Raw genomic sequence first — 17116 nt, 5'->3', positions numbered from 1 at the left:
ATTATGTTTTTTTTTATAAACAACTAGAAAGCCACGGTGGCTCGGTGCGTAAGGGGCTGGCTCACTAACCAGGAGGTCCAGAGTTCGATCCCGGTGTTGACCGAGAAAGTTCATGTTAGTTTTCCCTTCTCAGTGATGTAGAACTGAAAATGGGATAGGTTTAGAATCTCAGAAATGAAATAGGGTTTAACGTCCTACTTTTCTACTCTGACTGGGCTTATAAAGTCGGGCATACGCCATGCAGTGGTCTATGAAGGAAATTTTGCGTCGCAAAAGAATCATTTAAAACAGTTGAAATTTACTAGTCTGGCAAAATTACCCTCATAGCACGCCGCATGGTTTATATGTCTGTCTTTATTAGACCGGTTGGTTGGTGTGCCGACAAGCGGAAGGATAAACCCCCCATGTAATATCCGTTTATTAACAGTAATACTAAATATTAAACATTATTGTATACTGTTTATTTTGTTTTTAAATATCAATGTTGTACAGCTGTTTTAATGAAGAAACATGATATCAAAAGTTTTTATCAACCTGGAAAAATAAGTTTTTTTGAATGGAAGAGCAAGTTGTATTTAGTGACGGCTGATGAGGGAGCACCAATAAATATACCAGATTTACCGTTTACAGATTATGACAGAGCTTTAAGTCTACATACAAGTAAGTACATTTTGATAGAGATAGTGATCGACACACAAGTAATCTACTAGAAATCTACTTAGAAGTAATTAGATTTGTGCTGATTGCGACAGGGCTAGTAGTCTGCACGCCATCTACTGGATCTTTTTACTGATTATGTCAGCAAGTAATCTACACATTATCAAGTATATTTGTTACTGATTATGTTAGGTAGTGATCTACACATTATCAAGTATATTTGTTACTATTATGTTAGGTAGTGATCTACACATTATCAAGTACATTTGTTACTGATTATGTTAGCTAGTGACCTACACATTAAGTAAATTTCTCGCTGATTATGTCAGCCAGTGATCTACACATTATCAAGTACATTTCTTACAGATTAGACCAGCTAGTGAACTACACATTGTCAAGTACATTTGTTACTGATTATGCAAGCTAGTGATCTACACATTATCAAGTACATTTGTTACTGATTATGTTAGGTAGTGATCTACACATTGTCAAGTACATTTGTTACTGATTATGCAAGCTAGTGATCTACACATTATCAAGTACATTTGTTACTGATTATGTTAGGTAGTGATCTACACATTATCAAGTACATTTGTTACTGATTATGCAAGCTAGTGATCTACAAATTATCAAGTACATTTGTTACTGATTGATGTTAGCTAGTGGTCTACACATTATCAAGTACATTTGTTACTGATTATGCCAGCTAGTGGTCTACACATTATCAAGTATATTTCTTACTGATTATGTCAGGTAGTTGTCAACACATTATCAATAAGATTATATCAGCTAGTAATCTACACATTTATCAAATACATCTGTTAAAAATCTACACTCTAGCAAGTAGAATTATTTACTAATTATGTCATCTATTAACCTACACGTTAGAAAGTACATTTGTTTAACGATGTTAACAATGCTATGCCAAGACACTTAGATATATTATTTAATGTCACGTTTTTTGTTTTCAGAGGATGAATTTAAAGTTGATTCACAACTCGACGCTGAACTAAGTACCAACTCCCAGTTGGGTATGTTAATATTCCATATATAAGTTCTAGATATATTTCATTCCATAACAATTTTGTTATTGGACTGTCTGTACTCTGTACTGACTTTCTTTTTCTCTTTCAAAATTCAGGTAGGTTGTATGTAAGCCATTATCATGATGGTCGAAATCTAGTCAACGGTAAAATAGAAACTGTGCATACATTCGGCGGGAGAGGTTTCTCGGTATTTAACGCACAGACTATGATAAGAGACTGGGAGAGCGGGGATCAGATAGAAAAATATAGTAGAATGTTTTACCCAGACACATTTAATGGTGACAGTACCAATGGTAACTTTATTCCTCCACAGGAAAGGGACTCACAATCTCCAATTACAGTACGTACATTTTTCAAAAGATATTTTTTAAATTGAGTGTATTCATTGCTGTCAAATGCATCCCTACCCATAAGAAACTAACATTGTCTGTCTGCAACTAGCACTGCTTGAGAATAGACAAGAAGCTAGTTGAAGCCTATTTTAATTTTAGTCGAAAACACTAAGTATAATTTGTGAATTTTTCAAAGTGTTTATTCCCCTTCCATTGAAACTGTTTATTTACTCTTTGTGTGTATTAAAGATGTAAAAATGATTTTTGAATGGCGGCCATTCAGGGTAGAGAGAGAGAGAGAGAGAGAGAGAGAGAGAGAGAGAGAGAGAGAGAGAGAGAGAGAGAGAGAGAAATGGGGTTTAACGTCCACTCGACACAAACTAGGTCATTTCGAGATTAAACATATTATTTAATTTTATTTCAATAATTCGCTTGCGCGTAGGGGTCTTTAGCAGTGGGAGGAAACCGGAGGACCCGGAGAAAACCAAAGAGGTTTGACAGGCGACCCTACTCCTTGTCACTTACAAATTCAGGGTAGATATCTATTCTCAAAGTAGATAGTTTCTTATGCGCAGAATGATTCTTGACATACTATTGTAATATGGTGTCTGCCAATTTTGAAATTGCACAAACTTAAACGTGTTTTAAATATATTTCAAGGGTACATCATTAAATGCTATAGTCGACGGAGAATTCAATGGTAAAAAGTTATTGATACTAGCAAGTGGAAAATCTGGATTGCTATATGTATATGAGCTAGCAGACACTGTTAGCACTAGAACCAACTTATTATTTCAAAGCGTTCATCGACGAGGAGAGATAACCGATACATGGACAAGACTTTATTCAGCAGGCACAATCGGAGATGCTGGAATAGAAGATTTGACGTATGTATTTATTATATAAAGAAGGAAGGTTTATAGAAAGGGTGTGGAAAGAAGGATTAAGATATGGCACCTGATCTGTTCGAAATTCACACAATTATAGGATAAACACCGACTGTTTTAGAATTTAGAGGACTGTAATTGCTTATTTGATAGGAGATCGCGTCGTGTTGAAATTTAAAAGACTGTACTCATTTGACGCTACTTTTTGACAACCCAGAATCAAAAACATTTTCAATTTGAGCTTCAATGAAATTTCTGCACCGACTAAGCTAATGAAGACGGCCATACGCCATGCAATGTGTCACGAGGGACATTTTGCCCAGACAGCGGAACTGCGAACTTCTCTTATATCGAATTCCAACTGTCAAGGGTGCTTTTACGCACACGCCAATGTGCACAGGGGACCTCGGGTTTTCTTCACAACCGAACGAATAGACGCGGTTTTCGCCAGGTCATCCATCCCGCAACACTGACAATGGGAAGCCACGCTGGAAAATCCCGGGGAACTTACTCGAGCAGCACCGGGATCGAATCGAGGAGCTTCTGCTTAGTGATCTAGTACCTTACTCTCTGAGCCACCGCGGCTCCGACGAAAGCTTGAAATAGACTGATATCCATTATGTTCACCTGACTCATTTCAGGTTTATACCATTAAGTGAGAGTCCCGTGACAGGATCTCCAGTTCTTGTGGTGGTATCATCCAAGAGTGGGACAGTTTCATCGTACACCTTCAAAGAAGAACAATTCCCTTCAACCGCAGACGGTGGTGTATGTCGACCGCCATCATTCAATTAAACAATAGTTTTCTTGCAACTTCAATAAAAATTTAAAAATTATGGTTTAAGTGGGTGGGGTGGGAAATGAAATGAATGTGGATTTAACTTCGTACCTTTCTGGACTGATTGGGCTAATGAAGACGAAGACCCCATACAGTGTGCTATGAGGAAAATTTGGTCCGGACAGCGGCGCTACGGCATACCATTTTACGTGTACGCCAATGTTGTACCGCGCCGAGATATCCCGGAAGCAATACCACTCGGTAACAGCTCGAGGAACATGCCTATCAAATTTGACGGAAATGAAATGAAATGGGTTTAACGTCCCACAGTTCTGCTCCTAACCTGGGCTAATGAAGACGGACATACGCCATACGGTGTGCTAGGAGGGAAATTTTGCTCGGCAGCGGCGCTACGGCCTACTCTTTTATCGAATTCCAACTGCCAAGGGATCTTTTACGTGCACGCCAATGTGTACACGGGACCTCGGTTTTTCGTCCCATCCGAACGACTAGACAGTTGTCCTGGTCAGGCCCTCCATCCTGCATCATTGACAAGGGGAAACCACGCCGGAAAATCTGAATGAACTTTCTCGGCCAATGCAGGGATCGAACACCCGACCTCCAGGCTAGCGAGCCAGTGTCTTACCCACTTAGCCACGTGATCCCCCAAATTTGACGGAAATCTGTTAGGTGATTAATATAGATAAATAGGAATCTGGTTGTGCTTGACCTCTATCAGGACGAGCATCTTCGTGTAAAAAATAATCTGAATAGCTAGCCACAACCCACCAAGATGTTTAGCAAAGATTTGATTATGATTATCGAGGTATTATGTTCGCTAGAGTAATTCATTGTATGTAATATGGTAAACTAGATTTGTATCCAGATGCTTCAAGAACGAATATAATTAAAAAAAGACGTTAATTCAAGACTAAAAAGATTAGGAGGTTCTCTAGACGATAAGAAATTCCGATATCTATATAATTAAAGGGTTAATCAAATAATTTTTAATCAATTCTTATCAATATAACGAGCCAGTAATTTGTTTTGGTTTAGGCACTTTATCTACTCCATCTAATTCAATTATTACGGCACAGGGAGATAGAGAGAGAGAGAGAGAGGGGGGAGAGGGGGGTGTAACGTCGTTTGGGGACTTACATATGGCTCAATTTTGTTTCAATACTTATCTTGCGCTTAGTGGTATTTAGCAATGAGGGTAAACCAGAGGACCCAGAGAGAATCCACGAGGTTGGACAGGCGACCCTAATCCTTGTCACGTACAAGCTGGGAATCGAAACCACGCCATTTTACTCAGTGACGGATCGTATGATCTAAAGCGCACAAGTTAGACCATTTGGAAGGGTCTAGAAGGGTATATTCAAAATGAAAGAAGCCGGCAGATCAGGAGGTAAACGGCCGTCATAATTTTCTATTCAGTGTCTCTTTGCGCCATAATATAGTTGTAAGAAATGGTGCCTTAATTACTAGATGGTATAATTGAATACCTTAACCCTGGAAATGTAGGTTTAGTTAGACACCATGATTGGGATTCCAAGTGGTTTAGAAGCGAAGATATTGGTAGATATAGGTTTTTGCAAAGCGGAAATCTTAAAGATCCAAGTTGGTGTCATAATATATTGATATCTAACTTTGTGGCTGATGAAAAACATGGAATGAAATGGGATCAATGTACTACTTTTCTGTGTCAACTGTGCTACGCATTATCTATTTCCGAAATCGTTCACAATCAGCTATCGTCTAGCCTTTGACGAGAGTAATCGTTCTTTGATTGATTACACGAACTAGACACTTGCGCGTAGTTATATAAGAATTCTTTTCCGTGATTTTGTCAAGCAGTAGCCTGAAAGAGAAGTATCCTATATATACAGGTAAGATGGTGATAGTGTTATTATATTGCATACTATTTTCTTTGGTTTTGAATAATGGTTTGATTTTTAATTGACGCTTACCATTTCTACTGAGCTGAAACCGCTTGAAGAGGTTTTTTTTTAAAACCATTGCTAATTTCTGGTATGGATGAGAGAGAGAGAGAGAGAGGGGGAAATGGGGTTTAACGTCCACTCGACACAAACTAGGTCATTTCGGGACTAACATATGGTTTAATTTTATTTCATTAATTCGCTTGCGCATAGAGGTCTTTAGCAGTGGGAGGAAACCGGAGGACCCGGAGAAAACCCACGAGGTTGGACAGGCGACCCTACTCCTTGTCACGTACAACCGGGGATTCGAAACCACGCCAGTCGACTCAATGACAGACTTTATGATACAGCGCGCGCACGCTAACCATTCAGCCATCCAACCCCCCGTGGTATGGATGAAGAAGATCCTTTCGGAACGGTCTCTTAACGAAGTTCTCTGGCCGTTCCTGTCCGCTTCTTTTAACCAGCAGTATAAAATTATGAATGCTCTATCCCACCTAAATCCCCGGTTGTACGTGACAAGGAGTAGGGTCGCCTGTCCAACCTCGTGGGTTTTCTCCGGTTTCCTCCCACTGCTTAAGACCCCTACGCGCAATTTGTATTTTCTAGATCCAAATCCTATAGACACGTCTACATCTCTGGTAGTCTTAATGACACATCAGTTAAGACTGAAATGAAATGAAATGAAATGGAGTTTAACGTCCTACTGTTCTGCTCCTAACCTGGGCTAATGAAGACGGGCATACGCCATACAGTGTGCTATGAGGGAAATTTTGCCCGGACAGCGGCACTACGGCCTACTCTTATATCGAATTCCAACTGCCAAGGGATCTTTTACGTGCACGCCAATGTGTACACGGGACCCCGGTTTTTCGTCCCATCCGAACGACTAGACAGCTTTCCTTGTCAGCCCCTCCGTCCTGCATCACTGACAAGGGAGAACCACGCCAGAAAATCTGGATGAACTTTCTCGGCCAATACAGGGATCGAACACCCGACCTTCAGGCTAGCGAGCTAGCGTCTTACCCACTTAGCCACGTGATCCCCCCCCCCCTGACAGAGGAAGTTATACATTCAGCGATCACTCCAACTGCAGTTTTTTTCCCTCTAAACCAATCCTAACATGTAAGTAAATTTTGGTATAAACTTTACATTGTATACTCAACAGACACTATTTTGTCCAGACACAAGAGACAATATGGGCTTGATCATAATATAACCATTCGATTGTGAGCAGGGCTTTTTTTGAAAACTGTTATACATGATACGCCGATATTGGTGACATTTTAAAGTTCAAGAGCTCGTCGATTTAGACTGTTAGTACACCCAAATCTCTAAGAAAACCCCACCATTAAAGACTATTGTTTTAACTGGATTCTTTAATTAATGCCTAGCAGTACGGCTAACGATTCGCCACAAAACGCAACAAGAGGTATATATACAGAAATCTCCTACCAGTCTTTTTTGATATCAAAAAATATCAACACAAGTTGATAAAGTAACAAAAAACGAGGCACAAATAGACAAATATAATTCTTTGCTGTAGATTTCACTTTTACTGAACAATATGGCGTAGTGATACATCATTTTTTGACAGCAATTCAACCATTGCAAAGTCCTTTATATTGACCCAGTGTTTCCATCAAGGTCAATTGAATAACAATAGTTCATTTTTAATAAAGAAAAGTTACTTTTAATAAGAAATGAACTATTCTTTGAAAATAAAAAAAGTAGTTCCTTTTCAACTGACCAATCAAATTCATGTAAAGCAGTAGATTATGAAATATATCATACAAGCGATATCTACTGTAGAATGTATTATTGGGTGATAAATGACCATAACTACTTCTCCATTGTTTATAGGCAGGTCAAACGACGGCTAAATGTTGTCGTACGTAGAACAAATTGCAACAAAAGGTTTTTTGTTTTCTATTGACTCATTATAATGTCCTAAGTAAGGAAGAGAAATAGGGTGACCACCTTTGCTTGATCATATTGCGGGACATCATCTTTTTTTAAAAAAAAAACCGAGGCAGTATGCATAACAATGTTGATATAGTCACTTCACTTTTCGTCATAGCAACAATAGAAAATCAAACTATGAAATATTCACACAAGCCTGGTTTGTATTCGTGTGTCATATGATATTTACCACGAATCTTTTAGGATAATAATAGATAGCAACAATATAAATTCAAGTCATATAATATTCATATCTTTCATTTCAAACAAAATATATAAATTATTAATTTGTGCGACAGAACCGTTTGAATGGGTGCGTTGACGTTGAATTAAATTTTTAAGTTACAATCAAATGACTGCCGAATCATCAGTCATGTACATTAATCGTTTATCGCTAAAATTAAATCATGCCGAAGGTAGTGAAACGTTTTGAGATTTTATCGCTTATGTTTAATCATGCGAAATGTTGTGAAACTGATTGGGATTTTATAATAACTTAGTATAAAGGATGATATGCTGGTTAAAGATGCATGATTTAAGAGCTGGGGGTCTGGATGGCCGAATGGTTAGCACGTGCGAGATGTATCATAAGGTCTGTCATTGAGTCAACTGGCGTGGTTTCAATTCCCCGGTTGTACGTGACAAGGAGTGTCGCGGTCGCCTGTCCAACCTCGTGGGTTTTCTCTGGGTCTTCTGGTTTCCTCCCACTGCTAAAGACCCGTACGCGCAAGCGAATGATTGAAATAAAATTAAATCATGTGTTAGTCCCAAAATGACCTAGTTTGTGTCGAGTGGACTTAAAACCCATCTCTCCTTCTCTCTGGTATATTCGAGTCTAAGCCTCGCTTTCCCATTTTTGAATTAAATTTTTAAATGGCGAACCGTTCTAATCTAGTTAAATCTCGAGTATCCTATGCCATCGAGAGTTCATTATGGTCTTGTTTTGTTAATAAAATGTCTAATGGTTTATATGAAATTTCAAGCCTAAAGGAAGACCTGCAAAAGGCAGATTTAACTCTTGCATAATGTATGTTTAAACTATTATTGCAAGAACTGTCAGCTCTTTATCTAAATCTTACGTAATTCATCTTTTACTGTCCCTGGTTGATCATCACATACAAGATACCTTTACACAATCATCAGTTATGCATCAATGGACATATTTGAATTTTACTAATTCAGAGACGACAAAGCGAAAGCGAATGTAATTGATACTCCATTAAACCAAGTATACATATCAAAATAAAGGAACAAGCAATTCGATACATCCGTTGTCTTCCAGTTTTTTTTTTGTTTTTTTTATATATATATGTATAAAATAGAAATACATAGCCTTCGGTCACGGCAAATGCCCCAGTAGTCAGCTAATGTTTTTTTGTTTATGTGATTCATTATGTAACAAATACTAGTATTTATTTAATTTTAATATTCTTTGGGTAAGAGGGGGGTTGGATGGCCCCTTGGTTAACGCATGCATTTTAGATCATAAGTTCTGTCATTGAGTCAAGTGGCGTGGTTTCGATTCCTCGCTTGTACGTGACAAGGAATGGGATCGCCATCTAACCTCGTCCACTGGTTTCCTCCCAAAGCTTAAGACCTTACGTGCAAGCGAATTATAGTTTGTTTCGAGTGGGCGTAAAATTCCATTTGTCTTTTTCTCTCTCTTCTCTCTCTCCGTGGACTGTTTTGACAATAATTGACTTCGGTAGTTTATTGCATAGAAAAGGTCTAGCATAGGACAAAGCACGTTTTCCAAGTTGTAAATTAATATTTGGAGATTTTTAAAGATGTACTGTCTGAGAACTGAGATTTCTACTGGTAGTGCAGTACCGCAAACATACTAAAATATTGCAAAATGGGCCCGCAGTAAGGGGTACGTTCACTTTGCATCAAACAGTATTCAAACCAGCTTTGGTGGCAAAATGTTTTTTTATTTCTCAGAATCAAGGGATGAATAAACTACTAAACTAAGCCGCCTATGTTGTATTGTATTCAAGACGCCTATTTCACACAAAATATTATTTTATATCCATGTGGACCTTCCGTATTAACATCTATCTGCATAGTAAGTTGTTGAAAATATGCATTTAAACAACATTAAGATACTTTCTACCACCAGTAGCACTTTACCCTCAAACTAACAATAAATTGTTTATTGGAATTTTCTAATAAACGAAAATGTGCTTGTCGCTGTAAAATACCACCTGTAGCACTTTACCCTCAAACTAACAATAAATTGTTTATTGGAATTTTCTAATAAACGAAAAGGTGCTTGTCGCTGTAAAATACTCGATCAATATACCAGGTGTTAATTTATATAATAATTTAAAGCATACACTATTTAACACCATATCTTTCTGCATGAAATGACAATAAATTGCTTTTTGAATAAAACGGAAACATACTTTTCTTTCGTTATTGTAGCTGTAAAATAATATACGAATTATTATTTTATATAGCGTATTTCTACTAATGACTAAAGTAATCAGGTACCGCAGAAATTTGCAACACGTTTTACATCCCATCTTCCCCCCCCCCCTTTTTAGGGATGGGTTGAATAAGAGTATAGTAGTTTCAGGACTCCCAAAACTAGTTTAGGTTCTTGCGTAATTTGGTGTCCCCGTTTAATCATGAATTTATGTCGTTTTTGATGAATTGCTAAGGTTGCCGCAAGTTAGATGTGCAGAAGCTAAAAACACCAAGATATACTCTATAAAGCACAATTTACATTAAAAACGAAACTGAAAGCGAAACTTTTACTTTCGTCTTCGTTTTATTAGGCGCTAAAAATCTGGAAGTTTTTCGATATTTTTTCCAACCAATGTGCTTTAGAAAGTGACCTCCAGTTACCCCAGATATACACCAAGTGACGCTAGAGACTATGTTTCTTTCAAAACGTTACGTCGAGTTGCTTGTCTAAGGGCCTGGATGTCGGTGACGCGGGCCATGAAATAAAATCCAACTAATGTGTTTTGATGGATTATATATCTTTGATATGTGCCGATTCAGAATCCGGATGATGCTAATACAAATTAGTATTCCAATATGACGACTTTAATCAAAATATGGCCACATTATTTTGACGGGAAATTTCGATGTTAGCAATGTTGTGGCATAATACGTCAAATAGTAGGTTTTCGGGGTAGGCAAATTAACATCTGAACCCCAAAATGGTACTCAAATTTGACAAAATATCTATGTTCAGTAGACCATGGAAGAAAATATTACATGTAGCAGTTCAGATATGAATTTGGCGACCTCGAAAACCTCCAGTTTAACGTATTACACCATCACATTACTACAATTAACATTGAGATGCCCCTCCGTCTTCATTATCCCAGTTGGGGCAGAACTGTGGGATGTTAAACCCCATTTCATTTCGAAATGTCCCGCCAATGCGAATATAGTGGTCATATTGGAATACCTTTGGGTGGAACATAGTTTATGTTAATACCTGAATTAGGAGACCACGAAAAACTATACAGGGGACTTTATGACTTTCTCTCTAAAATGGGTCCCATTTTGAATTTGGCTTCCTAGCGGAATTTGCCGTCACTTTTGGGGGCGGGGGGATGCCAATGCTCTTTGGATTCAGCGAGTCGTATTCTTATGAAAAAACAACCTTCAAACCGACGTCTGAGATAAATAACCAGAAAATGTATGGGGACAAATATTATAACGTCTTCAAAATAGTTTTAATAACTAGTATAAAGACGATATAATCAATTTTAAGGATGAAGCCGAATGAGATCGACGATGTAGTGGCCAAATAGATAAAAAAAAAGCGACATTAAGGAACCCAGCGACTCAATGTTTGACACCCATTTTGTGCTTGTACTGTGGAAGTGCATTGAATGTTGCATGGATAGGGTCGACCGATTTTCACCTTTTTGGACTCTCTGGTATTCAGTTCCTATCTGTCCACATATGATCTGGACCCACAAAACGCCACTATAAAGTATTGCTTTTGCGGACACCACCAGGGGGTGCTGTTCACATTACCGCGAAAGTTGGTTTTGTAACACATCTCGGGTACATCTACGAAACTGGTGTCAAAATATAAATCTTTCTGATGATTTTTGCGCCAAATGTCAAAATTGATCAGCCCCAACCATTCATCTTTAGATGCACTACTTCAACCAATAAAAGACCTCTTGGCGAATGAAATTCGATATATTATTAGGCTGTTGCGCCATTTTAGGGCAAATTTTCCCTCATAGCACACACACACTAAGGGAGCCAAATCGGAGCAGAACAATAGGATGTATAACCTCATTTTATTTCATTTCTTCAACAATTGAAATGAATCCGTTTTCCTGCAGCTACTCTGATAGTATCACCTATCGGCAATGCAGCAGTAGTTATACTTTTAGTCCCCCCCCCCCTCTCCGTAATTGTAACACATTGTTCTTCTTTATCAACCCAACATAATGGGCATGCACTCTTTTCTGCATCAGCATTCGTTTCTGCTGTTAAGATCTGTAAATGGACTTATTTTAGAAGAAATGCGACGTCTGATATGCCGCTGTGACATCGCAGAGACGTCATGACGTTATAGAGACATAACGTCGCAATTTTTGGACTCGCTGATACCGACTTCCTATCTGTCCGCAATACATTTATGGTTTCTAAATCCAATAGTTTTAGAGATATTTGCAATTTTTAATTGACAGGTGCCATCTTGAATTTGGCCACGCCCCCGTCCTTATTTGGACTCCGATTTTGGTAAACTTTCTTTTCCCTACTTAGGACATCATAATCCGTCAATAGAAATCAAAAAACCTTTTGTTGCAATTTGTTCTACGTCAAACTGACCAGCCTATTATCCATGTATGTACCTTATGCTGTGTCCTCTTGTGAAATTATATATGTTTGCCTGCAATTGTGTTTTTATTTGTAGAAGCTGTGAATATGTATTAGATAGTTACAAATATGTATCAAGAAAAATATCGTATGTTGTTGGCTCTATTTCTGACTGTTTTTTGTCACAAGTCAGACCAGAACCAAATATTCAATATAGGTAAGAATCCGCATACTGGTTCTTTACGTACAGTCTCTTCATTCAGAATCATTAATGGCACCAACATTAAAGAACATTAAATGGGCCCCTCGTCCTTAATTAAATACTAAATTGTGTTACGAGTCGGACATAATCGTTAACGTTTATGAAAACCACAATGGTCCAACAATTATTGAGATCTGGCAACGTTAATTATGGCCAATGAAAATTCGAATTAGTTTATATTGATTTCACACCGCCATCTTTCTATGCCTGTCATCTTTACAAAAACATTAATTTATACCCGCTAGCATCGATTAAATCTTCTAAATTATAATATTAAGAATGCTCATGTGTTTGACCATACCACAATTTGCTTTAATTTAAAGCCTCGTCATGGCATTTTATAGGACTCTCAAATGGGAATAACGGTTCAAAATTCCGTTCAGTATATACAGAAATAAGTGGAATTGAAATAAACCCGTAGCCAGAATAGAAATAGGAGGCCTATTTTAAATCCGATTGAAATTGAATCCAAGTCGGAAGGTTATCTTGTGTTGTTAGTTTGATTTTGTTTTCTTAATTAGATATTAAATAATCAATCATATTAGCATGAACTAAACCAAACATGCAAATTACGCATCATTATTTAAATATTACAGTTGTATTGGATATAAAGCATCATTGGACGTCTAAGGACACCAGTAGTCAGTGGAATTATAATATAACTGGTCGCTCTGGTGAAAATCTTGTTGTTATACAATGGAAAGAGATCGAAACAACAAAAGTACAAGGTATGCTGCAAGGAAAATGAAATGAAATTGAATGGGGTTACACGTCATACTCCGAATGAGCTAATGAAGACGGGCTATGAGGGACATTTTGCCCGGACAGCGGCACTGCACCCTACTCTTATATCAAATTCCATGCAAATATGTACACGGGGCCTCGAACGTCTATACGTTGTCCCTTGTCAGACCCTCCGTCAGACCCTACACCAATGACAAGGGGGAAAGACGCCTTAAATCCCGATAAACGTTCTTGGTCAAACTAGGGGTCGAACACAGGACCGCCAGGTTAGCGAGCCAACGTCTTACTCACTGAGCCACCGTGTCACCCATGCTTCTAGAACTGCCCACATTATAAACCTATTGATGCAAAATAATAGAAATTAGTAAGCCATTGAAAATTTGGATGGCCAAATGGTTAGCACGTGCGCGCTGTATCATAGCGTAAACTGGCGTGGTTTCGATTGTACGTGACAAGGAGTAGCGTCGCCTGTCCAACCTCGCGGGTTTTCAACGGGTCTCCGATTTCCCCCCACTGCTAAAGGCCTTTGCGCGCAAGCGAATTATTGAAGTAAAACTGAACCATATGTTAGTCCCGAAATGACCTAGTTTGTGTCGAGTAGAGTTAACCCCCTCTCTCTCTCGCTCTCTCATTCATTAATTGGCATTTATACTTTTCCAGAAAAATTCATTTTTGACCAGGACTATGATTTATGGTTATTTTCGTCGGCTGTGTGCGAAGAGTCGTTATTCTTAGAAACAATTGTACCACGGAACATATCTTACTACTGTTTGGCTCAGTTAGACACATTCAGCTTTACACAGAAAGACTCTCATTGTTCTCGTTTACATGAGAGTTTGAAAATGAATAACAGCAATGACAAGTCCATGTGTATCTTCCCTAACAAACAGATGAAAAACATAAAAACAGTGATGTCAGTGGTGCAGAAACTACAATGGAATCATCTTATTCTTATCTACGATATGAAAACGGGTATACATAGTTATTTTGTTGCTTATATACCTTATTTGTCACGTTATAAAGCCATTATTGTAAATAAACGCAAAACAGTAGCTTTGTCTCGAAATAAAAACCGTCACAGACGGAATCTTATCCGTAATCGTGACCAAATGTGATGCTTTCAAGGAATCTGATCTATGCCGTGTTCTCATGCTTGCAAAACATACTTTAGCGTCTATCGGGTTCACAAGGTTTTCGGAAAAGATTGCAGGATTATGAATTGAATAGCAATAGGTTTCGTCCTCGCAGGTCACCAATGCTTCACGCCCAATAATATGAGAAAAAGATTCGCTAAATACAGTTATCTCTATCGCGCTCATAAGGTTTTCGACAAAATGGGACGGGGACATAACTCCAGAACGGAGGGTGGAGTAACGCTGAATATCGATAGGGTTCGTCCACTTACGACTCCAATTTTACGCGCTTATAAATCTATAACAGTAAATCTCTTTGATCTTTGGGGTATATTCTATGCCCGGAATAAATTGCAGTCTGAAAGTGGGAGGCGGCTTTGAATATATATAGGAGAATTTGGGGTTATTCTTCTGAAAGTTTTCTTTAAACCTGTAACAGGTTATTCTTCAAGGGTAGGTTTTCTTCCCATAAGAAAACATGTTATAATGTTTTTCTTACTAGAATTCTGGAATATTCTCGTTTTACGTACATGTAAACATAAACGGTTTATAAGGAAGAAAAAAACCCTCGAAAGAAAAACCCCGGACAGCCGGCCTCGGTTTTTCTTTTTCTCGAGTTTTTTTCTTCACTCTTTCTTTCCATAGCATAACCTCATTCTCGTGCTTTATCCTATAACCATATCGCGTTATTCATTCTGATTATTGTAACAGCAGTTATGAAGTGAAAATAACAAATCTTTTTTAATTAATGCTAGCCTTTTTCAAAATTCCAGAATTGTCTGTTGAACACATTACAGATTTACTAAGTGATGCACAAATTAAATCCACAATGTATAATTTTGATAGTTTGAAAGACAAAACCGAGAATTTGATCAGCTTCTTCGACACGATTTACAATGTAACAGACTACCATTCCAGAAACTTCTTGCTGGTGTGTTCACAGTCTTGCATAAACACTGTTGTTAATCAGGTATGGTAGGCAAATATTGCAGTTAAAGATATTTTCTTGAAGAGAGAGAGAGAGAGAGAGAGAAATGGGGTTTAACGTCCACTCGACACAAACTAGGTCATTTCGGGACTAACACATGGGTCAATTTTATTTCAATCATTCGCTTGCGCGTAGGGATCTTTAGCAGTGGGAGGAAACCGGAGGACCCGGAGAAAACCCACGAGGTTGGACAGGCGACCCTACTCCTTGTCACGTACAACCGGGGAATCGAAACCCCGCCAGTTGACTCAATGACAGACCGTATGATACAGCGCGCGCATGCTAACCATTCGGCCATCCAACCCCCATATTTTCTTGAAAGTCAAGAGCCTAAAAAAATAATCAACCAGTGAGTCGCGGTTGTTCAGTGAGTTAGACGCTGGATTGTAACCATGAGGTCTGGATTCGCCCCCGGTCTTGGCCGAGAAAGTTCCTCAGGATTTTCAGGTGTGGTTTACACCTGTGGCACGGTGGGCTTTGCAGGGAACATGCCTATGGCAGTGGGATGGGATGAAAACCGAGGCCCCGCGTACACATTGGTGTGAACGTAAAAGAACCATTGAAAGATGCAATTCGAAATCAGAGTAGGCCGTACCCGGGGTCAGGGAAAAACTTTCCCCATAGCACATTGTATGAGGTATGTACGTCTCCACAAGCCCAGCCGGTGCAGAAAAGTAAACCCCATTTCATTCATAACCCATGATTACATTTATTGCTAAAAAGAATCATGAATGGGAAACTCTATGCAATTTCAAATCTAACAGCCGCCACTTAACGGTATGCCAAGTCTGTGTATAGCATATAGCCATTTTAGTGACGCTACCCCCCGCCCCCTGTCTCTCTCCCCCACCCCGACCGGTTTACTATTTATATACTTTGTATTTTGCCCTATTTAAGGCTAACAATTTTGATGAAAATAACCGTGGTGCAACAGTTTTGGGGTTATTCTCAAAATGGTTGATAACAGATATAGATGGTACAACTATTCTCGAGAATGGATGCAATCTGAAGATTGATAATATGGCTATAGTAAATTTTCCTTTTACGGAATTGAGGAATATAGATGGGCTTAAAAGGGTAAGTTATTCTGCGCCTACCTTAACTAGAGGAATAATGACGTAGATTTAAATTCATAATTAATGGAATTAAATCTCAATTTGTTTTGAAAACAGAGAGAGAGATTGAGAAATAGGGTTTAAAGTCCACTCGACAGAAACTAGGTCATTTGGGACTAACATATGGTTTAGTTTTATTTCAACAATTTGTTTGTGCGTAGGGGTCTTTACGGTGGGAGGAAACCGGAGGACCCGGAGAAAACCCACGAGGTTGGACAGGCGACCCTACTCCTTGTCACGCACAACCGGGGATTCGAAACCACGTCAGTTGACTCAGTGACAGGCCTTATGACACAGCACCATTCGGCGATCCAACCCGGCACCCTTTTCGAAAACAATATCAACGAAATAAGTCAAAAAGAATATATGAATGTAATATGAATGTATATAAACTGATTTACATTTATTTATTTTAGCATTTTTTTTGTAATTTCTAATTAGTTGTGTTCGCCGAAATACGTGTGTAGTC

The 17116-nt window shown here is 38.5% G+C and overlaps 1 long non-coding RNA gene across 1 annotated transcript; it reads left to right on the top strand.

Moving 5' to 3' along the window:
• The first annotated feature begins 497 nt into the window (after positions 1 to 497).
• Positions 498 to 3758, top strand: LOC130012977 (uncharacterized). The gene is made up of 5 exons (XR_008788231.1): positions 498 to 660; positions 1629 to 1688; positions 1799 to 2043; positions 2696 to 2922; positions 3564 to 3758. It is a non-coding gene; the product is annotated as an uncharacterized LOC130012977 (long non-coding RNA).
• The last annotated feature ends 13358 nt before the right edge of the window (positions 3759 to 17116 follow it).

The sequence above is a fragment of the Patella vulgata genome, chromosome 5 (assembly GCF_932274485.2).
Source record: "Patella vulgata chromosome 5, xgPatVulg1.2, whole genome shotgun sequence".
NCBI lineage: Eukaryota > Metazoa > Mollusca > Gastropoda > Patellidae > Patella > Patella vulgata.
Note: the sequence above shows the minus strand (reverse complement) of the source record. Positions and strands in the feature narration are given on the sequence as shown.